At 45.4% G+C, this 19,173-nt stretch overlaps 1 protein-coding gene across 4 annotated transcripts in view; it reads right to left on the reverse strand.

Annotated features, from left to right (window-relative positions):
- The window catches only part of LOC309542672 (semaphorin-4D-like), a 122,332-nt gene extending 118,774 nt beyond the window's left edge, over positions 1-3,558 (reverse strand). For 3 of the 4 annotated variants that reach the window (XM_082241547.1, XM_082241544.1, XM_082241546.1), the window contains exon 1: positions 3,162-3,558. The gene's annotated coding sequence lies outside the window, so the exon portion shown is untranslated. Of the gene's footprint in view, positions 1-2,974; positions 3,091-3,161 lie in introns of those variants that run through there. The other variant, XM_082241545.1, reaches the window with a different exon arrangement.
- Positions 3,559-19,173: the final 15,615 nt, after the last annotated feature.

A 19,173-nucleotide genomic window follows, 5' to 3' on the forward strand; every position in this document is an offset into this window, starting at 1 on the left:
GCCGTTTTGACTTGTTCCTTCACTGCACAGAAGAACTTTATATGCACAAGATAAATGCAAAATCAGTCCAAATAGAAATCAGAGGAAAATGTGAACAGGAATAAGATAATGGAAAGAAAAGCATGGGGTAATTACATGGGATAATCTACAATTTCTTAAGTAGTTTGCAATTGGATTACATAGACAAGAGAGATATTTACTGGTCCACTATCAGGCCCACCTGAACAGACAGACCATCAGGTGATAAGGCTGCAGGGATTTGAAGTGCTGGGTGAACTAGTCTAATCCTTGGGGGAAATAATGTGTACATACATCTCTAGAAGTGTAGGAGACAGACAGCCTTTAGATTTTTACTGAAAAGGGTGGAGGCTATGTTGAGCCCATGCAAGGAGAGTCTTTGGTTCCTCCTCTACCTACTCAACTTTTAAATACCATTTTGTTGTTGCATTTGCAGCCCATTTCACAGTTCTGGTGCATAGTTTTCCTGGGCAATTTATCCCCACTGATATAATAATTTTGCATGCATGAACCTGACACGCACATCATGTGAATGCACAGTGACCTTGCAAAATTTGCACACATAAAAGCCAAGTTAGTCAGGTCCGTGTTGCCAGGTCTGTCAGTGAATGGTTTGCACCATGGGTCTCGGCTGTCAAGAAGAATGATGAGAACACAGCCCCACGCCTCTCCCCACAAACAAAGCTCCCTAGCTCAGGTCTCCTATCCCTAAACCTGGCTAAGATGGAAGATGTACTATCCCAAAAACTCATGTTAATAGGATAAAGGGCTCCAAGGAGGAACTCTCCGCCCAATGTTATTCTTGTCACTCAGTAGTATCATTGCGGAGTCAGTGAATTTTGGGTGTCCTCTGAAGCTGTTGTCAAGAAGGTTCTCTCACCATCTGCCCATCCCATGGCACAACAGCATATAATAGTGCCAACCGCTTGTTAAAACCCTTTTATCATGCATCCCTTTTATTGTGGTATTTTTTTAAAAAATAATAATAAATTGTGTAATATTACTCTGCTGCGGGCACACCCATTCGTGAAGCACAAAACCCCAACATGAAAGCTACACTTGAAAGCTGCATGGGATCTTCAGACCACAGTCCCAAATAACATGAAAGCAGGAGAGCAGCATCCCGCTTCGAACCAGTTTGGAGGGAATGAGGGACTGCCCAAGGGCACCTGATGTCATCTCAGCCCATGCCTTAAAAACAACAACAACACAGCGCCACTGAAAAGGGTTTGTCTTAAAACCCATTAAGGTCAAAAGATAATGTTTTGAAAAACGTATGTATACACAGAATTAAGTTTTGAATGACTTGATGTTAAGAAAATACACATGCAGGTTTAAGCTCAGAAATAGCCCCCAGGGAGCTCTTTGCAGTGTTAGATTTATCAAAAAGCGGGGGGGGGGGGGCAGCTTCTGTATCTTTTCCATGTTTACACTGGCAATCATCGCGAGCCCAACTGAGGACAGGCGCATGGGGACAACAGGTGCACTGCGGTCCCACTCAACATCCTCTTCTCCAAAATACTCTGTCCATGACCGGAAGACACACAGACTCAGATTCCTTGCCCTAACCCACCCCAGTTTCAGGAGGATATTTCTACTACCCCTATTCCATTGAACAAGATGTACAGCACTCTATATTGCCGCAGGGAAGTAGCTTTCTGAGAGAGGACTTGTCAACAGATCCAGAGAGGAAATTTATCAACCTGTCAAACCACACTGGGTTCTTGTTTGGTTTTTTGAAACTATCCAGAGCATCATTGGTTATTTTCCACTGGGTCAGTCCGGGCCCATAAGCACCGGCTATTTTTTAATTCCCTTAGCTAGTGGCAATATATTTCCCCATAAATATAAACATTAATGATAGGGGCAAGACAGCAGCCACTCAACCCGGATTAAAATGGAAAGCTAATGATATTGCATCCGTTTCCAGGGAAAAGTTTAGCAGATTAATTCTTCTCTCCCCCACGCCCTCTTTCCTTGAGTTCTTTCCACAGCAACTCCATTATTGCAAAAGGCCCCTTCCCTTCAGCCTTATGTAAAATCTCACCGGGGAGGCAGGGAAAAAAAGACCTTTTAAACGTCCTCACCAACCACCACCACCAGGCGGAAGAAACACAGACGCAGCCCCCTAAATCATGACAGGGCAATAGTGGAAGCCCACCTCTTCCCTTGAAGCTTGCACACAAAGAGAGGCTGCGTTGCCCCCATTGATAAAAAATAAATAAAAGGGCGTCGGGGAGACGAGGCGGATTCACCGGAGCGTCTGCGCAGGCAGGTGAACATGTTAGACACCGGTTGCAGAGGATGCAAGCATGCATGCACTCCGGCTGCAAAGCGCCCAAGCGGGGAGCCGCTGGGTGGAAGCGATGCAGCGAAATAACGCTGAAATAACGCAAAATGTCCAAACCCACGCTGCGGTCTCTTTCTCGCCGCGTCCAAACCCAAGTTACCTTTGGACGGCGAAAGGGTTTGGGGTCGTGTTTTGCTTTTTTAGCGTATGGGGGGGGGGTGTTTGGAGATAGGCAGCCGTCGCCACGCCAGTTTCTCCTGTATCCCTCCCCCAGCCCGCGATGGCAAGGCGCCCACCACTCCCTGCGCGCCCACCGGAGCGGCAAGCGGCGTCGATCGAGACCCCAATAAAGTCCTCCCGGGGCCCGCCAGCCCCGGGCGCACAGCCCCGGTCCTTTCCACCACCACCACCCCGCCTCCCGATCGGAAGAATTATGACTGCAGCGATTACGATGGTGATGGGCTTGCCGCTCGCCCTATCCCCAAACACACGCATGCACACACACACAAACACAGCGAGGAGAGAGTGCCTTTCCTCCAGCAACCACCGGCGTCCATAGCTCGCCCTTGCGCTCCCACCAGCAAAGCCCCGCAAAACGCATTCCAGCGCCGCCCTCTCCCCGCGCAAAAACCACTCTCTCCAAAAAAAAGCCCCGTCTTTGCAAACCTGCGAAGGGAGAAGAAGCGCTTCTTTCCTCCCAGCCCGAGATCCTCCAGCGGATCCGAAGGGGGTTGCAGAAGACGGAGGCGGCGGCTCCTCCCGCACGCCGCCTTCTCCTTCCCCTTCTCCTCCTCCCTCCCCGCCTCCCGCGATCCGCTGCAGCATGCAGAAAAAAGAAGCAAGCGCCCTTTACCTGCTGTTGCTCTCCAACTTCTGGATCCTCTCGGCTATTTTGTTGCATTGATCCCCGGGAACAGGTTCGCGGGCCCTTCGCTGCGCGCTCGGCAGCAACTGATGGGAATGGCAACGGGGGCGGCCAGCGAAGGAGGAGGAGTTGGTGCCAGTGTGTAACAAGTTTGGGTTGCCCCGCAGTATGGCGGCGGAGGGAGGAGAAGCAGCGGCGGCAGCGCAGCGGCGAGGCGCGCTCCTGCTCTGCAGCCAGCCAAGCCAGCCAGCCAGCCAGCCAGCCAGGGGAAGGGGCCGGGGGTGCCCCGGCCGGCGTCGAGGGGCGGGGAGATTCAAAAGCTTGGAGCTCGTCGGGGAAAGGAAGAAAGGAAAGGCGCACGGCGGCGCTGCCTGCGTTTTGTTGCTCTGCCCGCCGCGGCAGGGAGGCGCTTCGTTTGCCCCAATCTCTTTCCACGTGCGCCTTCCCCAACCTCGCCACATGCGCCCTCCTCTCGGAAGCGAGAGGCAAACCTGGACGTCCGAGGCGTAAAACACACAAAACACACGTAGCCCTCCAGGATTGGGACACACACCGATTTGCACATTTTCTGTCCGCGTGCTACTGGCCTTCTGGGAACAGGTTGCATCAACGCTGCTGGGCAACATCAGGGTGTAAACCCGTGGTTCCCAACGCGGGGCACATGACCCACAGGGAGGCAATGTGATTTTTAGGGGGGGGGGAATCGAGAATGAGTTATTTAACAGTGAATGGCCTTTTAGGCTTCCTCCACGTGAATAGGACTTCACTTTTTGAATAATAAGAATTACTGGCCCAGGGCCGGATTTAGGTTTAAGCTAAACAAGCTATAGTTTAGGGCCCCACTCTTGGGGGCCCCCAAAAAAATCAAAGGAAAAAACACCTGGATGTACGTTTCCAAAATATAAGAGAAACCAAAACAAACATAAAATAAACAAAGAAAACAAAATAAAAACAAATAAAATAAAACCAACATACAGCAACAGTGTTTTGTGTTGTGTAGGCTCCTATGGTGTAAGTAAAGGGCCCCGCCTGCTAACTAATATATCACTGGTTTGCTATTATTATTATTTCATGTTATAGCAAGTTTCTAGACACTGGATTATGAGTCTTTGTAATTTGTGTTTCTAAAGGAACTTGTTATTGCCAAATGCCAATGTGTTTGCATTATTTTGTTATGAATAAAAAATCCTTTTAAGTTAGAGCTTAATAATTATTTCACTATTAATGTACTTCTTAATTGTATTTCAGTTCAACAATTACTTTGATAAAATACATGTTTTGTTATGTGCAAATGGCTTTAGATACCTATTAGGTCCATAAATTACTGTATAGCATATATTCAACACACAAAAACAGCAACAGTTTGTTGTTGACAAAGGACAGCTGGACATATAAAGGGCCCCTTTACCTTCAGTAGCTGAGGGCCTCATCAAACCTAAATCCGACCTGGGTGGGCATCAGGATTTTAGAGATGCTTAGGTGGGGCATGGCCAAAAAAAGGTTGGGAACCACTGGTGTAAATGGATACCACAGAGCTCTGAGATGGCTTTCTTTTCTTTTCTGTAATATTTTCTATTAAATTTTCAAACGTTTCTAACCAGTTTACTTCACGTACAGTATACCTGTGGTTCCCAGTTAGCTAAGGACTGCAGATCCCCTGCTTTTCAAAAGCCAAGCCATGGACCCCCTACTTTTGAAATTTATGATACCTCTATGGTAGTTTTTGTTATGTGAAGGGTGTCACAGACCCCCTGGACCACCAATGGTGAACCATAGCAATATAGCATTCACTTTTGTTTTTGACTTCCCACCTCCCTCTCACCCTGATGTTTTTATTCTTATCCTTAGTTGCTGATTTATTTATACTTTTTGCTGCCTCTCTTATCTTGAATCCTGCTCACGATATCACTAAAATACTGTGGCAGATAGTAAAAAAAAGGCCTCCAGTTTTCCATAAACAGTTGATCATTTTGTTGATGGTTTGTTTCTCGTAAGGGGGAGGTGTGAGTATCCTCCTTTTTTGTTGTTATATTGAGCAGCACTCTGCATTTTAATGTGCGTCCCTTTCCTGCTTCAGAAGTAAAATAGCTATGCAAATTATTTACCCCACATAAAAGGTCTCAAAAAACTTTTGCTCTTTTTGTCTAACTTATTGTATAAACTGAAGGAAATGAAGTGCAGGAGAGAGGATAGTGATGAAAGGAACAATGATGGAGGCATGAAGCAAAACTAATTTAAAGAGGTATCCCATTGGTTGGCTGTATCACACCCATTTGTTGTTCTAGGTAGGATTTGATTGCAAGTATGGGTGGTGGTTGTTTTGTGTTTTGCAAAATATTGGTTTATCCATTAATTTTCATTACCGGTATATATCGTTTCCCAGTAAACCTTAACCTTACTACAAGACCACCACATATAATAAAAAGAACCTTCTTTCTCTTTACATTTCCAACACTGATTTGATTTGGATTTATACATTTTTGCCAATTTACTCGGTGTTAGGTACCATCAATATATCATTTTCATATAATTTTCTCTTAGAGAGTAACATGCTGTAAATTTTATATCCATATTCCACAATCGTTCCCATGCTTCCATATCTATATTATGACCAATATATATTGCCCAATGTATCATTGAGGATTTTACTTGCTTATCCTTTGTCTCCCATTCCAGTAATATCTTCCGCATTTTAGACAACACTTTTACATTACATTCCAACAGGTTGTGATATATCCCCAAACCCTCATATCCTATCTTTCTTAAATACTTCATTCAAATGATGATATTGTATCCATGTTGTTAATTTTCCTGATAATTCCTCAAATTATTTTAATTTATACACTCCTCCCCCTTGTTTACTTAAATTTCTATAAGTTGTCCACCCTTCTATCATATGCTTTTTCTTTACCAACATAGCTTCCAACAGTGAGAGCCAAAGTAGTGTTTTTACCTCTAATAGATTTTTGTATTTATCCCATACGCTATACAATTTTTCCCCTAATTATATGATTTGTAAATCCTTTATGTACTTTAACCTTTTCATACCATAGATAAATGTGCCAACCAAAATTTTTATCATGACCTTTTAAGTCTAGAATATGTGAATTCTCCAATGTCATCCATTCCTTCAACCAACAAAGACAAGATGCTTCATAGTATAATCTCATATCCAGGAGGGAGAAACCTCCTCTCTCTCTTGCATCTATCAATATTTTATATTTTATTCTTGGGTTTCTTCCTTGCCAAATATATTTAGAAATATCTTTTTTGCCACACATTGAAGCAATCTGTATTGTCAATCACTGGAATTGTTTGAAGCACAAATAACATTCTAGGTAATATGTTCAATTTTATAGTCGATTAATGGTTTAGCCTTTCATTTTGGTGGGTCAATTCCAGTGTATTCAGCAACTTTATCCCCTTATATTCAAATAATACCTTTTAGTGTGGAAAGCTCATTAAACGGGCAAAACAATTTGAAATACCACTGGTCTCTGCCCTTGGCATTAGTTTCCAATTACAGTATTGGAAACCAGAAGATAGAAAAACTGGACATTGTAGTTTTGCCGGCTCTCAAGCAATTTCTTAGAAATTTTACCTAAAAACCACTTTGAGGTTGTTGCTTTTTATAATCAAGCAGTGTATACATTTTATGAAATAAAGTAAATAAATTATTATTTGCCTTTCTTCCAAGGAGCTCAGTTGGGTACCGTTTTCCCTTCCTTTTATCTTCACAACCCCCCTGTGAGGTGTATTAAGCAAAAAAGAAATGTCAGGGGCAAGGTGAGCTTTGTGACTGAGTGGGAATTTGACCCAAGACTCCCCAGCCAATCCTAACCACTGTACCACACTGCCTTGCTTTCTGCTCATGCACTTTTCCCTCAGTCCCTCATGCACAATAAAGGAATACATCGGTTTGTCGCACCTAACTCTCTTCCAGCTTTCAGAAAGGAAACAGTTAAAGGATGATACAGGCAGCCTCTCTTGTATGCAGCTGCTGCTAATTGTGTTTATCAGTCAATGAATGATTATATGACTGTGTCAGCTCAGGATAGCTGAGCATTTATTAGTATAAAGAAGAACAGGGGTTGGTAGTATCTTCAGGAATCATTGCACAGTGCTGACGATTGCTATCATAAATAAAGCTCATCTTTTGTGGGGGTTTGCTGTTAATCGCATTCTTAATTTTGCATGTCATTGTGGGTGTTTTGTCTTGTTCTAAACTATTGGACCACTTGTGCAGAATCCTGTAAATAAGTGTCCTGTGAGTGTTTCGCACAGAAATTAGAAGAGAGAAAAATAACCAGTGTAATTTCACAGCATGTATCCATGTAAATTTGTCCATGTGAAAAAAATGGACTGCAGATACGTCAGAGCAAACCAGCTACAATCTATGTCATTTTGTAATGCAAGCCCTATTCACAGAACCTGAATTACATCCTTCAGACGGGCAGACAGTACGTGGGTAGGAAACAGCAGAGTGAGATGCTACGTTTATGAACAAATATGCTTTTGCTGATCTGCTGATGAGCTATCGATCGCCATCATGCTCATTTTGCAGGGCTGCAATGGCCACTTGGTTTGCATTATAGATCACTTAACTGCTGATATATGTGTCTACTTTTTCCCCCTCCTCCACAATATGAGAAAATACTAGCATCAGTGATGCCTAGTTTGGCTGCAAAGCTTGAAGGTGGCGTGTTTGAAAAACAGTGGACATTTGCATTTTTTATTAAAAAGCATTACAGTGGTACATACGCCTCAGGTTACATACGCTTCAGTTTACAGACTCCACTAACCCAGAAATAGTTAAGAACTTTGCTTCAGGATGAGAACAGAAATTGTGCGCTGGCTGCACAGCGGCGGCGGGAGGCCCCATTAGATAAAGTGGTGCTTCAGGTTAAGAACAGTTTCAGGTTAAGAACGGCCCTCCGGAACGAATTAAGTACTTAACCCAAGGTACCACTGTATAGTAATTAAAAGCACCTGAATTTTAAAAGTGGATCACAAACTAGGAGGCAATAATAAATGTCTTTCGCCCTGTTGGTCTCTTGCTCCCTTCCTGAATACCAGAAATTTACTTCAAGACAGCATTAGAAGCTGAGATACGAAAGCTAGGACCTGAATGGCACCTTAAGGTTATGTGCACAACTGGAATGTCTAGGCACGCTTTCTTATAACGAGAATACAAAGCTGAAAATGAATGAACTGCAGCTAAAATATTATCTTCATTTTTCACATGGTCTAGTCCTTCTCCTGCCCACCTGTCAGGGAACTGACATCAGAGCGAGAGGCGAAGGGGAGGCTCCCAGATGATGCTGGCGAAGGACCCAGCAGCAGGGGGAGAAACAACTCAGTAGAGGGGGAAGCTAATCAGCGCAACACCGGGGAGAAAGGGGGGCAGATGGGGGAATTGGAGGGAGGGCTCCAAGACTCTTCACTGGACGTCAGTGAGGAGAGCCCAGGTCCTCCGCTACCCACGCCTTCCCTGCGCAGAAGACTCCCGCGCAGTGAGAGGAGGAGGAGACTGGGTGTCAAACAACTTTTATGTTGGAAGAGGTTCAAGAAACGCCCACTGACGGATTCTGCCAGCGACTGAGGCAGCCGCGATGAGCAAAGGCTGTGCAGTCAGAAAGGTTTAACAAGGCAAATTAGCCTAGAGAGGCACCAGTTTACGCACGAGTAACTCATAGCCATTACACCACCCCTCTAATATTCTTAAGAGGGTCTCTTCTCCAGTCTTCAGAGAGTAGCTGGAAGTGGGGAGGCAGAAGAAAGGTCCCCTTTTCCTTCCAATGCACAGTTTTAATCTGAAATCTTAGGCACAGTACTGTGCCAGAGCTCAGAAATTGCTCACACTAATGGGATTCCCTGTTGCAAAATGCACCTAGAACAATGGGTGTTTCAAACTCTGTTTCAAGTAGAAAAGAAATATCCCGAATGATAATACCTATCCTTTCACTCTCGTAAAAAGTTTATTTGCAGCATCAGCCTAACCATGTCTGTTAGTAGGTAAGTCCTATGGAATTCAGTAGAGCTTACTCGCATGTAAGTGGGGTTAGAATTGCAGCCTTACACAACATTATTATGTTAAATGAGGGGGGAAGGAAGGCAATATGCTATATAACTATTTACCACTTAGATTTCTTACTAAGAACCACTAAGATGTATTATTTTATGTGTGCATTCATTCACTTAAAAGACTTCTGTACTGCTTTTCAGGTAAGACTGCCTCTCAAAGAGGATTGCCATCAACCAAACAGCCATTTAAAAAGCTTGCAATGCCCAGTTACATCTGCTCAACAACTTTTGTGTCCGGATTTTCATTTTTTTTTTAAATACGGCAACCCTACAAATCCAAATCCAAACTCTCTTACCGTCGCCGAAACAGAATGTCTCGTTGCCATTTGGGGGCAAGATGGCTCCAAAGTCTTATTTGTCAAATGATGTTCTGACTGTCGCTGATTCTAGCTAGTTCTGATAGAATACAACAGATAGAATTCTACAGAACGGGGTGTTAGTGTGTGAAAAGAGTGCAACATCCAAGGATCCTCAGGCATGCACCGCCAAATGGTGGAGACATCAGAGCCATCCTGGTTCCTAGGCATCTTCACTTGGTTGCAAGCGGTCCAAAGCAAGGTGCAAAATGCACCTGGCTAATTGCAAACCCTGCAAATGCCTAACGATCGTGCATGAGAGGCGGATGCAAAACAGGCCTGGACAGCATGTGACTTTCCTGCCAAGCTGAAGGCACAAAACCAGCCACATTTTTGTGGTAACCTCTATCATTTCCAGCCCTAGGCAGGGACCAAACCCACGTGTCAGCAGATGTAGCTGATGGCCTGTGCTCAGCTTCGTAGGTCACGTGCCGTACGGCCCTTTCCTATGATTGAAAAACAAATTAACATCACCTGTGTCATGAGGTTTACTGTTAGTGTTTTCGTCGCAAGAATGAGAGTTTGCAGAAGATGCCAGGGTGCACTTAGTGAGGTGTGCTGCTGTTGCAACATCTGCAAACTCTGTCTGTCGATGTGTGCCCTGAGGCTGTGCTGCTGTAAGCTCTTCCTTGCCAGGGTCTCTGCTGGCACAGCCTAACCAATTCAGAATCTTGTCTATTCGTACAGTCGGGAGTTGCACCTTAAAAGAAAACGGAGAGCTGCGATCCTGCACATCAAATCCAAACATGCCTCTCTGGGCCTACTGTTCTGTGACTCAGCCGGCCTCTGTCCTGTGAGTAGTGACAAGATCGCTCATAATGTGTGACGTGGAACTGACTACCAAATATTTATGTGCAAACCACAAAGCTTGTGGGAAGATTAATCATGGCTAGAATCTAGAGCGGACCAGTCAGGCTGAAGACCAGTCATTCACTGCTTTTTCTTTTTCTTTTTGCAGAGTCATCCAGACGCATGGCCTTGAAGTTAGCTTGGTTAATTTAGGTTATGGTAGGAGCTATTGCACAGTGGTTTTGAGACCAAAACATACAAGACGTAATTAAACACCATTAGAAGCCAAGCACACTCTTTTAAGTAGACATGAATAAGTACCTCAAACAAATATTCAACTCTGGTTCAGTTTGAACATATCTGCTGTTGGGTTCAGAGGAGTCCTTTGCCCCAAGGCATGACCCCCCCCCCATACATATTTTTTAATTAAATACTGTGTTTCTACAACATCAGAAGGAAAATAAATTAAGAACAGAAAATCGAATTAAAGTAAAATGTAAGGACTGTTCCTACTCACGCACAAAAATCATTTCACTCTCACACGTAAGAGCTATGAATTAAAAAATTTAAACATAGAGCAGCACAAGGAAACACGTAAGTTAACTTTAGTCAGCACTGAGGGTAGAAAGCTTTTTGCAGGAGGGACTGCATATACTATTTACAGTTGTACCTCGGTAGTCGAACGGAATCCGTTCCGGAAGTCCTTCAGCCAATCAGAAGCCATGGAAGCAGCGACGGGTGTTCGGGTTCCAAAGAACATTCATAAACCAGAACAATCACTTCTGTGTTTGCGGCGTTTGGGAGCCAAAATGTTCGTCTCGCAAGGCGTTTGACTTCCGAGGTACGGATGTATTTGCAAAAGGGAAGAGCAATGCAAGTCCCCACAAGATTATACAGTCATACCTTGGGTTAAAGTAGCTTCGGGTTGCGTTCTGCGGCGACCTGGAAGTAACGGAAAGCGTTACTTCCGGGTTTCGCCGCTCGCACATGCACAGACGCTCAAAATGACGTCACGTGCATGCGCAGACGTGGCAAATTGCGACATGCGCAGACACGAGTTGCGTTCGCTTCAGGATGCGAACAGGGCTCTGGAACGGATCCCATTCGCATCCAGAGGTACTATATTTTGCATATATTCTGACTTGTTTATTTTCTGCATTTATATAGTTCCTTTGACTTCAAGGAGTTCAAGGGGGTGTACAGGATTCTCCCCTTGCTCCTTTAATCCCCAATGGAACCTATGAGGTAGGTTAGGCTAAGAGGCAGTGACTGGCCCAAGTTCACCTGTAATGGGTTTGAGTTACTCGTGCGTAAACTGCCGCCGTTCTAGGCTTAATTGCCTTGGTTAAACCGTTCTGACTGCACAGCCCATCTCCGCGTGGCTGCCTCAGTCGCTAGCAGAATCTGTCTGTGGGCGTTTCTTAAACCTTTTCCAGCATAGAAGCTGTCTGACTCCCAGTCGCCTCCTCCTCTCACTGCGCGGGAGTCTTCTGCGCAGGGAGGGCGTGGGTAGTGGAGGACCTGTGCTCTCCTCACTGATGTCCAGAGAAGAATCCCGGAGCTCTCCCTCCGCTTCCCCAATTTGCCCCCCTTTATCCCTGGTGTTGCGCTGATTTCCTTCCTCCTCTACCGAGCTGCTTCTCCCCCTGGTGCTGGGTCCTTCGCCTGCAGAATCTGGGAGCCTCCCCTTCGCCTCTCGCTCTGATGTCAGTTCCCTGACATCACCCAATGAGCTTCCTGGCCAAGTGGGGATTTGAACCCTGGTCTCCCAGATTCTAGTCTGACACCCTAACCACTACACCACGCTAGCTCTCTCATTTCTGCTCAGATGGTATTAGGACAGTCACACACCTTCCCACTTTCAATACTGTTGGCGCCTGCATGTGTTTGGGGGTGGACATATTGCTTCATTTCCTGTCAGTTCATGCTTGTAGCTTCCTTCTGAAATCCTGTGACCTTTTCTGCTGCAAATGTTGCGGTGGTCTTTTTTTGTTCTCCTTTTGGTTGCATTAGATTTCAGATGGCAAAAACGTGGTGATATCGCAACATCACCACAAAACAACAGATAAACTGGAATAATCTGTGGACACTCCAATATCAATCCAAAACTATTATTGCATCAATGGCATGTTGCCAAATACACCTGCAAAAATAGGGGGGAGGTGCCCCTAAACGTGTTATGGCATTGCTGACAAAGAACATAAAAAGCATATAGATCAAGGATGATGATGTGAAAGGACCAGGTACTTTGCATGACCAGAAAAAAGAAAAAAGCTTAGCATATAAGTTCCTGACGAGCATAAAATTTCAAATTTGTAATTCCTTGACAAATGCCATGCTGGTAAATGAGGCCGTAAGTGACACATTCGCTCCGTTTCCTAAGTGAATGAAGAAGCTACGTTGCCACTTTTAGCAGAGGGCATAATTAATTGCACAAACCGAAAGTTCAGTTATGCGCTTGAATCCCTCTTGCAAAACGCTGACAGTCTGGGGCATGGGTCGGCAAACTAAGGCCTGGGGTCCGGATCCGGCCCAATCGCCTTCTAATTGCGACCCGCGGAGAGTCCGGGAATCAGCGTGTTTTTACACGAGTAGAATGTGTGCTTTTATTTAAAATGCACCTCTGGGTTATTTGTGGGGCCTGCCTGGTGTTTTTACATGAGTAGAATGTGTGCTTTTATTTAAAATGCATCTCTGGGTTATTTGTGGGGCATAGGAATTCGTTCATTCATCCGCCCCCCCCCACAAGGTCTGAGGGACAATGGACCAGCCCCCTGCTGAAAAAGTTTGCTGACCCCTGGTCTGGAGGAACTGCAATTTCGCTTTTATTCTCATGTTAACACTGTACCGTTTATGGTCTTCCCCTTCCCTTCTCTAGCCAGTGGCTCATTCACATGAGCAGCAAGTACAAAATGTAAGCTGTCAATTGACAGAATGGAGCCACAGTCACTTTATCCTTGAAGCACACCTGGAGCTGCCTTCATCGCAAGGTAGTTCTTGCTGTATTGTGGGAATGGGCACAGGCGAAGCTAGCTGCCCCGGCACCTGTAGCGGCGCATATGCTGTGCCCATGGGGGCGGGGCAAGCTGCCCATGGCGGGCTGCTTCCTGGGCAGAGGAAGAGGGAACCGCTCCACTTTGCCAGCACCCTTCCTCCCTTCCCTCTTACTTTTGACAGCTCAGGGGAGACTCCCCCCCCCAGGAAGCAGCCCGGGAGTGGGGGGCAATGGCGCACCACCCGCCTGCGACTCCCAAGCCTCCCCCGAGCTGTCAAAATGAAGGGGGAAGGGGGGAAGGCGCATAGCTGTCAACTTTCAGATTTGAAAATAAGGGATCAGCAGCCTCACCAGTCCCAGGGACAGTCTATGGGATATCTAACAATCCGGGATAGCAGCGGGAAACGGCGCTAGAATAAGGGAATTTCCTGCAAAAAAAGGGAAGGTTGACAGCTATGGCAAGGCGGCGCAGCTCCACCCCTTCCCCTGATGTCTCAGGGAAGGCTTGGGAGCTGCCGGCGGGTGGCACGCTGAATGTCACCCCCCTCAGTGATGACACCCAGGGGGAGGCACCCCCGCCGACCCCTTTCCTCCGCCCCTGTGAATGGGCAGCTCATCCCACACTGCTTGCATGAGTCGCTCACTGCACTCCTAACCATGGGGGCTGCCCCAGTTAGTGCAACAGAAGCAGTCAGACCACCTGCACACGAATTGGCGTGCAAGCATACAGACCGGCTGCCTTCACTGCAATGAATGGGACAACCTGGAAAAGCAAGGATGGAGAAAGGGGGGGGGCAGAAGGGCCAATTGGCCTGGGGCCTCAAGCTCAAAGTGGGCCTCAGATTTAGCCACATTAATTTTTTGCCAGTTGAAACGTTTCACTACTTGTCTTTATGAGCATCAGACCACATTGTGACATGCTCTCTCAGCTCAGAGCTGCAAATTGAAGCAAGTAAAAGGTGCATTTTGGTAAGAGATTTTTATGACTGTTGTTGCTAACTGACACAGATTTCTTGTCATATGCTTTATTATCAACAGCAACATTGCATAAAACTGAGGTTTTCCCTCAATAATTAGTGTGTTTGCACACAAAAAGGCCAGGGAAGTATTTCCTAAAAAGATGATTCAATTTTCCCCACTCTGTTTCATATACGTTTTTTTTCCCTTTTTTGGTTTTATTGTGGTGGGGGCCCTCTGACAGGGCCTGACACCAACACTTGGGATGGCGGAGGCCCAAGATCAGGACAATCATGGAAGATAAGAAATGCCAGAACTGATGGGGTGAGGTGCACCATGGGAGGTGGTACAAAAAGGGAAATTTAACGGAAAGCCTGCAGTCCCTCTGTGGTTTCTGCTTCCCTTAAAATGTGTGTGATCAAGACATCCTGAAGCTGTCATTTAGCAGGAGCAACATTAATTAGGAATCTTGCTGCTGTCATGGCAACATTAAGCACTGTTGTTACGTAAGAGTCCATTGCCTCACTATATATGCCTACTCCTTTCTGTACTACTACTTACAGACCCTCCATGTGTTCCCATTTTCCAGGGACGTCCCTGATTTAGAGAAGCCATCCCAGTTTCTGATTTGATCTTAGAATGTCCCACTTTTCCTTAAAGGTAAAAGTAAAGGGGCCCCTGACCATTAGGTCCAGTCGTGGCCGACTCTGGGGTTGCAGCGCTCATCTCGCTTTATTGGCCAAGGGAGCCGGCGTACAGGTTCCGGGTCATGTGGCCAGCATGACTAAGCCGCTTCTGGCGAACCAGAGCAGCACACGGAAACGCCATTTACCTTCCCGCCGGAGCGGTACCTATTGATCTACTTGCACTTTGATGTGCTTTCAAACTGCTAGGTTGGCAGGAGCAGGGACCGAGCAACGGGAGCTCACCCCGTCGCGGGGATTCAAACCACCGACCTTTTGATCAGCAAGTCCTAGGCTCTGTGGTTTAACCCACAGCGCCTCCCTCCCTATTTTTATTATAGAAATGTTAGAGGGTATGGAGTTACCCGACCCCCGAGCCGTCTGAAGGCAATCCTGTAAAGGGAAGATTTTTGTTAATGTTTAATGTTTTCTTACATTTTTATAGATGTTGGAAGCTGCCCAGAGTGGCTGGGGCGACGCAGTAAGATGTGTGAGGTATAAATAGCAAAATTATCAGTATGGAATGGGACGTCCCTATTTTCATGGGAGAAATGTCGGAGGGTATGTACTTATGTTCTGCTACTTCATAATAACCAGTAATGAATTCTGTTGCTTTCAGACTGTTAAGCCGTTCCTGCATTGCAAGGCATTGAAACGCTGCTTTGCATCAAGATGGATTGATTCCGAAGGCGTTAGTAACTAACGCTAAGAATGTTTGTGAGTGCCCTGACATAGCAGTCAAGCCCCATTTCTTTACTGGTGCTGCAGTCCTTAGGAATGGAACGGGGAGAGAAACAAAAGTGTGATGAGTAATACCGTTCTTGCAGCTGCTTCTCTAATTTCCCTAGAGTCAACTGAGAGTGAACAAGGCACTTCTCCACCAACCTCAGGCTGCTCTCAGCCAGTCCCAACCTCCCTGCCTCTATACTTGCGACCAGCTGTGAGGCTGTGGCTGTTAGCATCTTTCCTTCTTAGTCTCACTTTTGCTCTTGTAGGGAGGAGGATGGAGACAAAACCAGAATGAGCTGACTTTGCCCACCATTTTCTCTGCCTCTGCTTGTCATTGGCTCTCGTGCTACCTTAGTGTTGCTGTAAAGTAAAAACCAGGACTTTTAAAAATAAAGACCCCAAGATTGTTGAACCACCAAAATTGTTGAGTTTTTTAGAGGAAAACCCAAAAGTTGTTGAGCTTACTTTAGACAAACTGTGATTTTCCGTTCCGTGATTTTCCGTATACGAAGATCCAGGACACCCCGCTGCCTTCCGGAAATATCCCCCCAGACGTCACTTCTGACTTTGAAATCCCAGCAATGTCCAGGAAAATCTGGACATATGGCAGCCCTACTTCCATGCTTTCTCTCCCAGTTCCATGGGGCACCAGCCACCACTGACTGGGGCTTGAACTCTTGCAAAAGCTGAGTTCCTGTAATGAATCTGTCCAGCCAACCGCTGAACCACAAAAGAAGAAGTTATCATCTAAAATAATCCCATGAATGAAATAAGAAACGAGACACTTCCTTTTCATCTGTTCCTTTCTCTTAACTTGCCTTTGTTTTACTGGCAGGATTTCACTTGCTTATGATCTTTGTCCTTCTCAGTTTATAAAGGCATGCGAAGACCTGATGTAACTTGCTGCCCCGTTAACTGAATCCCTTTTACCTAAGCGAAACCAGGTCATCCTTCCCCGAAGGATAGAGTTTCGCAGGCTTTTTGGTTGTTTCTTAAATTATTATTACCCGCTGTGCAGGGAGACTTTAACGTTCCCTCCACTTGCACCTATTGGATTTCTGTTATTTCAAAAGGGCAAACAATTGTGGATGATCTGATTACCTCTCAAGCATCAATTGAACAAAAGGCTACCAGGTAGTTTGGCGAAGGGTGCCTTTTTTTTTGAATAAACATTTTCAACAAACACCTCTGCTGGGAACTCTGCTCTGTCTTCCGAAGAATGAGACACAGACTCATAAAGAATAGACTGGAAGGATAAAGATCAGGGATGTCCTTTGATAACGGGCTATTTAAAAGTATAAAAGAGCATTTTATTGTGGCATAAAATGCAGAGTGGTTTTCAGTCATGCATAGGAAATGAAGAGAAAAGGGCCTTGGAAATTCATACAGAATTTATGGGTCAGCCATTAAAAATGTGACTTGCTCAACAAGTTCAGTTGCCCAAGCAGCGATTACCTTCCTCTGTGCGCTTATTAGACTTAACAAGTTGTCACATGCTAGGCCCAAATACTGATCACAGCCCTTCTAATCATGGAGAGGAAGATCGCCCAGATCCAAATTCCCTGACTGTAAAAGGGCAACAGCACTGAATGCTTATTCAGGAGTTAATTTCTTTATTTGTTGTACTTCACTGTTTGCCCCTGTATTCATCTGTAAAAATGTTGCAAGGCTTGTGCTGGAGTTTCTAAGAAAAGCTGCAACCTTCACATAATTTAAATCACCAGGCTATTTAACTAAAGCTTTAGGTGATTCATTGTTCATGGTCAGCTGTAACTGGTGTGACTGTGAGTCAAAATCCCTCACCAAAGACTCCTGATTAAGCTTAGCAGTCATGGAATAAGAGGCGAGGTCCTCTTGTGAATTCGGAATTGGTTAAGTAACAAGCAGGAAGCAGACAGTAGGAATTAATGGACAGTTCTCATGACAGAAAGTGGACCCGTACTTATTAACCAGCTCCATCTGGTACGTAGGCTGAGACCCTACCTGCCCGCGGACTGTCTCTCCAGAGTGGTGCATGCTCTAGTTATCTCCCGCTTGGACTACTGCAATGTGCTCTACATGGGGCTACCTTTGAAGGAGACCTGGAAACTACAACTAATCCAGACTGCTGCTGCCAGACTGGTGACTGGGAGTAGCCACCGAGACCATATAACACTGGTCCTGAAAGACCTACATTGGCTCCCAGTATGTTTCTGAGCACAATTCAAAGTGTTGATGCTGACCTTTAAAGCCCTAAACGGCCTCAGTCCAGTATACCTGAAGGAGCGTCTCCACCCCCATCGTTCAGCCCGGTCACTGAGGTCCAGTGCTGAGGGCCTTCTGGCGGTTCCCTCACTGTGAGAAGCCAAGTTACAGGGAACCAGGCAGAGGGCCTTCTCAGTAGTGGCACCCACCCTATGGAACGCCCTCCCACCAGATGTCAAGGAAATAAACAACTATCTGACTTTTAGAAGACATCTGAAGGCAGCCCTGATTAGGGAAGCTTTTAACGTTTGATGCTTTATTGTGTTTTTAATATTCTGTTAGGAGCCACCCAGATGGGCGGGGTATAAATAAATATAATAATAATAATAATAATAATGATGATGATGATGATGATGTTCATACATGACATAGACATAGGGGTAAGCAAGGTGGTAGCCAAGTTGACTGACAATACCCAATTGTTTAGGATGGCTAAAATGAAAATGGAATGTGTAGTTCTCCAAAAGGATCTCTCCAAACTGAGTGAATGTGAATGGGCAGTAAAATGGCAAATGCAGTTCCATGCCGGACTAGATAGGTGACTGGCCTGATCCAGCAGGGCTTGTATTGTGTCCTTATGAGTAATTCGGTTTTCATACTGTTATGATTCTCGTAAGTAAATGAATGTTCCCTGGAGAACGCATCCTGAACAAACTGCTCTAGCTACCTAACTAGATGAAGACACAACATTACAACATACCAAGGTACTTCCTGCTGAAGATTCTTGATAAAAATGTGTTGGGAAAATTCACATATTTTCCAGGTCCAATTCTTCCCTCCTCCCTTCTCTGTTTAGTTATCCGGTGCTGCCTCGCCTTTCCATATGCTAGAAATGCAATTGATGAAACCATCGTCAATGTAGAGATGGGAGCGATGCAGAATTTCTTACTACATTGAACCATGAAACTGAATTCCTGTGAGGATTGTCTCATAGGGCAGGATTATTACACGCCTAGCTTGAAAACAATGTTTGAATGGAGGACTCCTGTCTTCTAGCTTGCCTTCCTGTAGTTCTTCCCATGGCTGAATCTTTACCTGGCATGGTAAGCAACCGCAATGTTCAGGGTTGTGGATGGCCAAGAATGCTTACGAACGGGCAGGCAGTAAGTGCCTTGGAAGTTAAAGGTAAAGGTAAAAGGGACATGGGTGGTGCTGTGGTCTAA

The sequence above is a fragment of the Podarcis vaucheri genome (assembly GCF_965113315.1).
Source record: "Podarcis vaucheri genome assembly, chromosome: 11".
NCBI lineage: Eukaryota > Metazoa > Chordata > Lepidosauria > Squamata > Lacertidae > Podarcis > Podarcis vaucheri.